At 34.6% G+C, this 7,475-nt stretch overlaps 1 pseudogene across 1 annotated transcript; it reads right to left on the reverse strand.

The window, feature by feature from the left end:
• Nucleotides 1-4,568: 4,568 nt before the first annotated feature.
• LOC311601205 (proteasome subunit alpha type-4-like) lies at nt 4,569-5,491 on the reverse strand (annotated as a pseudogene). Its single transcript has one exon. The product of its transcript is annotated as a proteasome subunit alpha type-4-like (transcript).
• Nucleotides 5,492-7,475: the final 1,984 nt, after the last annotated feature.

Raw genomic sequence — 7,475 nt, forward strand, 5'->3', positions numbered from 1 at the left:
GTAGGCTGAACAAGACAAGAGAAGCAAGCTAGTAACCAGTGTTCTTCCATGGCTTCTGCTTCATATGCTGCCCTCAGGTTCCTGCCTTGATTTCCCATCATGGTAGATTGTAATCTGTAAGGTGAAATAAAATGTTCCTTCCCCAACATTCTTTTAGGCATGGTGTTACCACAACAATGGAAAGCAAACTAAGGCAGGAGGCATCATCGTGCAACAAGAATATTCTGAATCTTTAAGAATATCATTGTGTTTTCTATGAGATGTGATGATATAGTAGGCATCCTTCTGTATACAGGGTATAGCTAATAAGGACAAACATGATACATAATGGAACAAGATGATATACACTCAAATAGATAAACACCTTTGCTAGCTTCCTAAATGAGTGAGTACTACTGTGGAAAAGAAGGAAAGATACAGAAAAGAAAAATTTTCAGCGTTGATTCCTCTGCTTCATCTCATTCGAAATATGTCATTCATCTAAAGTGAAGGTAAAAGTTAAAATAGACATCAAGTATATTAAGGAGTAGGTGAAAATTATAGCTCATATTGATATAAAGGGTCAAAAATTGACTAAGATAAAAGATGAAGTATATGTGGACTTAAACAAATTAGTGTGGTGTTGGTTCTAGGAACACAAAAATATGAGTTTTAAAATAGGCATTGTCAATATCAATGTAACCTTGTTTAAAGTGTCAGTTTCAAACTCAACTTTATAATCAGTAAAAAATGGTCATATCTAGGGTACATAGCAAGGATGAGCATTAATGGCATAACATGGTTTTTAGTACATGTCAAGTATTCAATGAGTATTACCTAACATAGCAAAGAAATGTTACTGCTTACTATAATGTTCTTCAATATTTCCCACACCTTTTAGAGTTAGTTGAAGTTGTGCTATATATTCTGGACTATAAGCTTTAAATGAAAACAATCTGCATCACTCACTTCTGGACCAAATAATAAAAAGGTGAAGACAGTATTTTTAATATTATTTTTTACTTCTCTACTCTGTTTATCAAGAGTCCTTGTGTTCTAGATAATACAACTATAAAAATGATCTATCATCTGTCAGAATGGCCATTGAATAACTGAATAATCAGAACTCTTTGATGATCTATGCTTAATAGGCAGAATAAATAAGAAACTTGGCTTCTATTACATTACTGAAATATTGTGATTATTGTGAGGCAGGATAAGTATATGATATTCTGGATGATTTAATTACCATTAATATCATTAGCATTTGAGGCTAAGCAATGAAATAATGAAAAGCACAGAGGGGTAGAAATTAACAGATTTGGGTTCCAGGTTTTTTAAATTGTGAGACTGGAAGAAGCTAATTAAATTACTCAATTCTTCAATTCATATATTTCACTAAAGTCAAGGGTATTAAACATTCAATACAGGTTGCTGTGAAGATATAGGAAAGTCAAGAACATGTAGAAATATGTACAAGTATTATTTCTGTTGGACCTGAGGATATGATTTTTGAGTGTCTAGAAGAAACCAAAGGTTAATTGTTCCACTATATTAAAGTATATATTAAATTTGATAATTATTGAGGTAAGCCTACTTTGCTCATGTTCTTCCTTTCCTTTTTATAAAATAATATTATTTAAACCATAAATGAAGAATCATGGCATGAAGTTGGGTATCAGTGCTGCTTGACCTGGTTTAAAATTCACAGAAATCCTCCTGCCTCAGCCTCCTGAGTGCTGGGATATAACTGTGTCTACCCTGAAGGACGAGAACCTCCTCCCTGATGAATAGCTTTCATGATATTAGAAGACACCATGCAAGCTTTCAAAGGAGCAAAACAACCAATAGTGTTACCCAACATTCACATCTATGAGCCACGACAATGTGGCATGCATGCCTTAGTGGTGGTTAACAGCTCTCTAGTTAGACTTAAGGACCACTTGACAAAAGGGAAATCATGACTGCTACTGGAAACCTAGCCAAATACCAAGGGCTAATGAAGTCATGAATCTAGGAGAAAAACCTACAGCCACCACTTTACAAAGCCAGCATCATCCCTAAGTACATTTTAATTATATAACCTTATGCTGAGAGATAAGTGTAGTCCTCACCTTTCATCAAAGAAATTTCTATTTGCAACAGATGAAAGCCATTACAGAGAACTACAACTATTCACAATGTAGCATTATGGAGACTGGCCTAAATGGATAAATCTACAAAACACATGCATCTAAGGGTCAAGAATCATTGTGGAAGAGAGTATGGGAAGATGAAGAGACAGAGAAACGAGGAATTTCCTGTAAAATTGTGTCTCCTAGAAATGTCAGAAGTTACACCCGTAAAGTCTCATCAACAAGACTGCCTAAACACTACCTGAACAAGGACAACAATGATGGTCAAGTTAATATGGATGGAGAGTTCAGGAGGACTCAACCTGAGTCCAAGAACTATAGGCAATTAAAGAATGCTGAGAGTGAGAGAATCTTCCTCATGGAAGAACACACCAACTGTTTATTCAATACCCAAATGGTTAGTTCTGAAATCATACTCACCACCAACATTACACAGACATAGCAGGTTGTATTTATGTACTTAAGAATATATTATATATGATAAGTGCGCATCATATACAATATATAGGTATGTATAAACATTTAATAAAACAGGCTAGAATCTGTAAAAAGAAAAAGGAGTGGTATGTATATGGTAAGATTTGGTGGGAGGAAAAGGCAGCTAAAAATGAAAGAAAAAATTATTGAAATTAAAAAAGAATCATCTTATAAAATATTTAACTTATCTATGTTTCTGTATCAGAGCATGCCAAATAGTAATTATACTAGATAATATCACTTGAGTCCAATTGCTTTGATTTTATAGATTCCAAATATTTTGCTAAAGATAAAAGTCTTGTTCTTGAATACCACATACCATTTACTCCTCAGTATTGTTATTATTTCACTTCAGAACTCTTTAATTTATATTTTTTTAATGTTATAACTTTTCTTTGGTTTCATGTCTTTTGCTCTCTTGAAGATTCTATAATATACAAGCAACACTAGTTCATTCATTGATGGATATTATTGAGTTTAATGCAAGATTTTGTGAAATCTTGAGTGACTAAGATTTGTGATTGATATTTATCTTTAATAAAAAATCAATAGCATGCATCTTTGATTTGGAAAACCCATGTAATACATATAGTAACATAGTGGCGAAATAAAACTGTGCCTTTAAAGTAAATGAAATTTTTCTAAGACATTGCCAGTTATTGAGGAACTGTGAATGAAATAATGTTTACTTGAAAAGTTGAACAAACTACAGCTCTTAAACATCAGTTCAAACATACTGTACTATAATGCAAACAACCATTTTCTGCTAAGTAACACCTGAGATGAGATATATTGATCAACATAACAAATATGTACTTTTTTAGAATAAAATAACCACCAAGTCAAGTGACTACCAACGCCCCTACAATAAGTTCTGAAAAATGTATTTTAGTGCTTGGTTAATTATTTTAAAAATTGTGACAAAAGCATATGTGACTAACCAGCATTTCTATTTTGAGAAATAAATGTAGTTGACTTGCTCTTTAATGTAATAACTGTTCTACATCAGTCTTTTACAATAGGTTCAAGATTTGACTGGAATTATATGCAACTAATGATATGTCATTAGTTGTGCTTATACCTTATAAATATGTATAGAATGACTCTCTCTTATGATTAAGAGTAGCAGGATTACATGTTGTCTGAATCTATTCCATAATACTGAATTCAGTTAAGACAGTGTTTGACCATTAATTATATTCGTATTCCCACATCATGTATTTTGAGTTGATATACTATATGAAAAGAGATGAAGGAAACAGGGAAGATTGATATCGTTTAAGTATTTTTTTTCTTCTTTGGTCTAGTTTTGGTCATTTTGGAACATATATATCAAAAAGAGTGATCTTATAGTTTAAAGGGTGTAGCCAGATTTTTTGGCTACTTTATTGAGTTCCTTTTCCTACCTTCCTACACCACTCCTTTCCCTTTCAAGCCCCAACTACTAGGTTGGAGACAAAGAAAGTTAGAAGAGGAAGGGGACATTTATATCATTACACTACTTTCTGCTGATTAGGGGCAAGTTCCTTGGGGCAAGTTTGATCTTTGTAGTCAAGATATCTCCAACCAGCAACAGCAGCAGGAGCAACCAGCAACAAACAACAGCAGCAGCAGCAGCAGCAGCAGCATTAATGGAGGAAAGCAGCAGCCACTGCTCATCTTGAAGCTTTTGTGGTTTTGTATACTCTCTGAAGAGTCCACAGAACTTCAAACGTAAAGCATCCTCAGCTGGAAAAATCACAGCCATGCTAGCTAGCTAGAGCACGAGGAAAATCAGTCAACTGATGTGGACAATGTGAAGCAGCCTCATATCTCCCACCTGGGATTAAAGCAAAAACATTGCCACAATATTTGTGTGTTTTTTAAAATATTTCCAAGTTTTATTCCAAAAAATTATGTGGTGAGATTAAGATGTTTATAAAGATGTCCATCATTACAATAAAGCATCCACCTGGACAGACATGACAAGGACCCAGTTCAGTATGTAATGCTCTGTTTCCCCGAAGGGCAAGCTAAAGTAGAAAAAAACAAGAAAACCTTTCCGGTACAGCTTGGTTCTTCTAAGGAGTTATAAAATCCGTGATTTTGTCTATTTATCCTTTTCTTTCTTCTCCCATTTAGGTTAGCTCCTTTCTCTTCATGTTTTCTGATCAACTGTTCTACTTCCTTTGGCTTGCTTGAGGACTCTGATCATTGTCTTTCTGTTTTCTCTTGTTAGGGTGGCAATTTCAACTTTCAGTTTGCTAACATCCATTGTCTTATTCAGCACCTTGGTAGCCAGAGAAAGTGCTGACTTCTCCTTCTTTGTAGTCTTGTTTCAACATCAACACAGCAGCAGCATTGTTGTTTCCAATGCATATGGCTTTCCAGCCTCCCTTATTTCCACTTGGGTCACTCTGATAGACCTTAGAGCCATAGTGCTTATCCCAGCCAATATATAGCAAAGGAACATCAAAAGGACATTTTCCTCCAAACTGTGTATACACCTGTTTGATATCACACAGCACTGTAATCAACTGCTCACATGGAATTGGCTCCTGGTACTGTAATGAATACCTTTGAGCAATGGACCTTAGTTCACTAGTCAGAATGTTAGCATCAGATGTTATGCTTGCCACGCTGCAAGCCATGTCCTCATTAAGTTTACAGATTTATTTTCAGAAAAAAAAAGACTTCATCAAGAAGCTTGTGGATGTTGCTGCAAGCAAAACTCCATCATTGACTAAAATTCTCAAATAGGTGTCTGCATGTCCAGTAGCTTCCATGGTATATTCCACTTGGTACAAGCGACCTTATGAAGAAAACATTGTGGTCCTGGAGTCATATCTTTGAGACATGGCTTTTGAACTTTATGTAATTCCAGAGCAAGGCAGTGAAGGTACAGATCAGTGCCACTTTACTCAGCTCCATTTCTGTGTTTAAAAACAAAGGCAACAATTTTTACTACAAAAGGGTGCTGATTGCAGACATGTCCAATTATTATCCTTCTCTCAAAGTATGTGTGTAATTTGAATAACTCACTAATATTTCTTTTTTTTTTACTACAGGTATTATATCTCTGAGGTTTTTTGTTTTTGTTCTAACAGTCAACTATTTTTAAATTTAAAATATTTAATTTTTTAATTCTATTTTTAAAATATAAAGCAACTTAGCCAAGCCAATAAATATATTATTTTCTATTCTTGATTCCATTTGAATTTATCTTGTTTTTTCCCACTTGTTTTTTCTGTGGATATTAAAAGTGGATCTAGGTCTGCTGTTCAAGAGCCATGGCAAAGTCAAAAGACTTTTTCACTAAGCAGGATCATGAGAGGTTTGAGTTTTGGGGGGTGAGGGGGGTGGTGGGGTTCAAGACAGGGTTTCTCTGTGTAGCCCTGGCTGTCTTGGAACTTGCTTTTTGGACCAGGCTAGCCTCAAACTCATAGCGGATCAACCTGTCTTGGTCTCCCTGAGTGCTGGGTTTAAAGGCATAGGCCACATGTCCCACTGAGAGCTTTGATTGATGGATGAAAAAAACAGCAAAACATGGGAAAGCATATGGATTTCATATTGTTCTCACTTAGCAGGTGAATGTCTCAGACTTGAACTCACAAAGAATTATGTCCATGCAGAGAATTGTTCCAATTACCATATACTCTTCCTCATCTTTTCTCAGATGTTTCCCTACTTTGATGTCAACTTTTCCTAATGTTAATGTTATCAATGGCTTTTCCCCCTAACAAAGCTGAGTTTTGATGTACTCATTAGTTCTGTTCTTGTTGTTTGTACAAATTAAGTCTTTTTTTTGTAACTTGCTAATTCCTAATTCCAAGTGGCTAAATTAAATGGGAAAGAAACCAATTTATGTTTTCACATCTTCTGAAGCATAAATTTGTGCATTCAAGAAACGGTATAAAGCTAACTAACTTCCTTTGCAGAAGTTCTACTCTCTCTACCCTACCAATATAGTGTGAAGAGAAGAACATCAGAGGTTATCTCCTTTGCAGCTATTCTCTTTAATATCTATCCACCATTTGTTCATATATAAAAGCAGAAGCACTGAAGTTAGTTTTCCTTCACTAAGCTGACATTATTATATATTATGAAAGTGGAAGAAACAATGGTGCCTATAAAATCTACAGGGTCATAGAGAATTAGAATACCAAGATGGCTTGACAGTCTAGTTTAACACTGAAACACATTGACTAGAAAATATTCAATGGGCACTGAGGAGTTGACTGAGTAGTTAAGAGTATTTGTCACTCTTGCAGAGGACCTGGGTTCTATACCCACCATCAACATGGTGGCTCATATTTGTAACTCCAGTCCCAGGAGATTCAAGGTCCTCTTCTTATCTCCACTGGCATCAGGCATACATGTGCTGCATAAATGCGTATAAAAATACTTATAAACATAAAATAATAAAAAATAAAATAGAAATAATATGCAATATAATGTTCATATTTGAAAAAACATTGTTTTATACCATATTTCAAATGGGATGACAAAAAACACATCTTAAGAGGTGATCACTATCATAAATGGCCTAGAAATAAGATGATATAGTGAAAGTTTGAAGGGACCTGTGATATATGTACCTGAGAAGTATGGATTTGGAAATACAATAGTTCGCTCCAACATTAAAATATGCTTTCTCTTAGAAAAGTGATAAAAAATCATCTCCTGGGTCTATACATTAGAATAAATTGGGTAGAAATTGAAGGAAAGTTATTTAATTCTAGTCAGTAGAAATAGCAAAATAAAGATGGCATTCAGTGAGAGACACTAACTTAGTCAATGAGCTACTACTTAGGAAATGTTTAGTTACACCAATGACCGTCTGCAAAGTGTGAACTTGCAAACAATCATTGCTTAGAGATGTCATAAAATAATATAAATTTTATT

Source organism: Acomys minous (genome assembly GCF_964271855.1).
Source record: "Acomys minous genome assembly, chromosome: 7".
NCBI lineage: Eukaryota > Metazoa > Chordata > Mammalia > Rodentia > Muridae > Acomys > Acomys minous.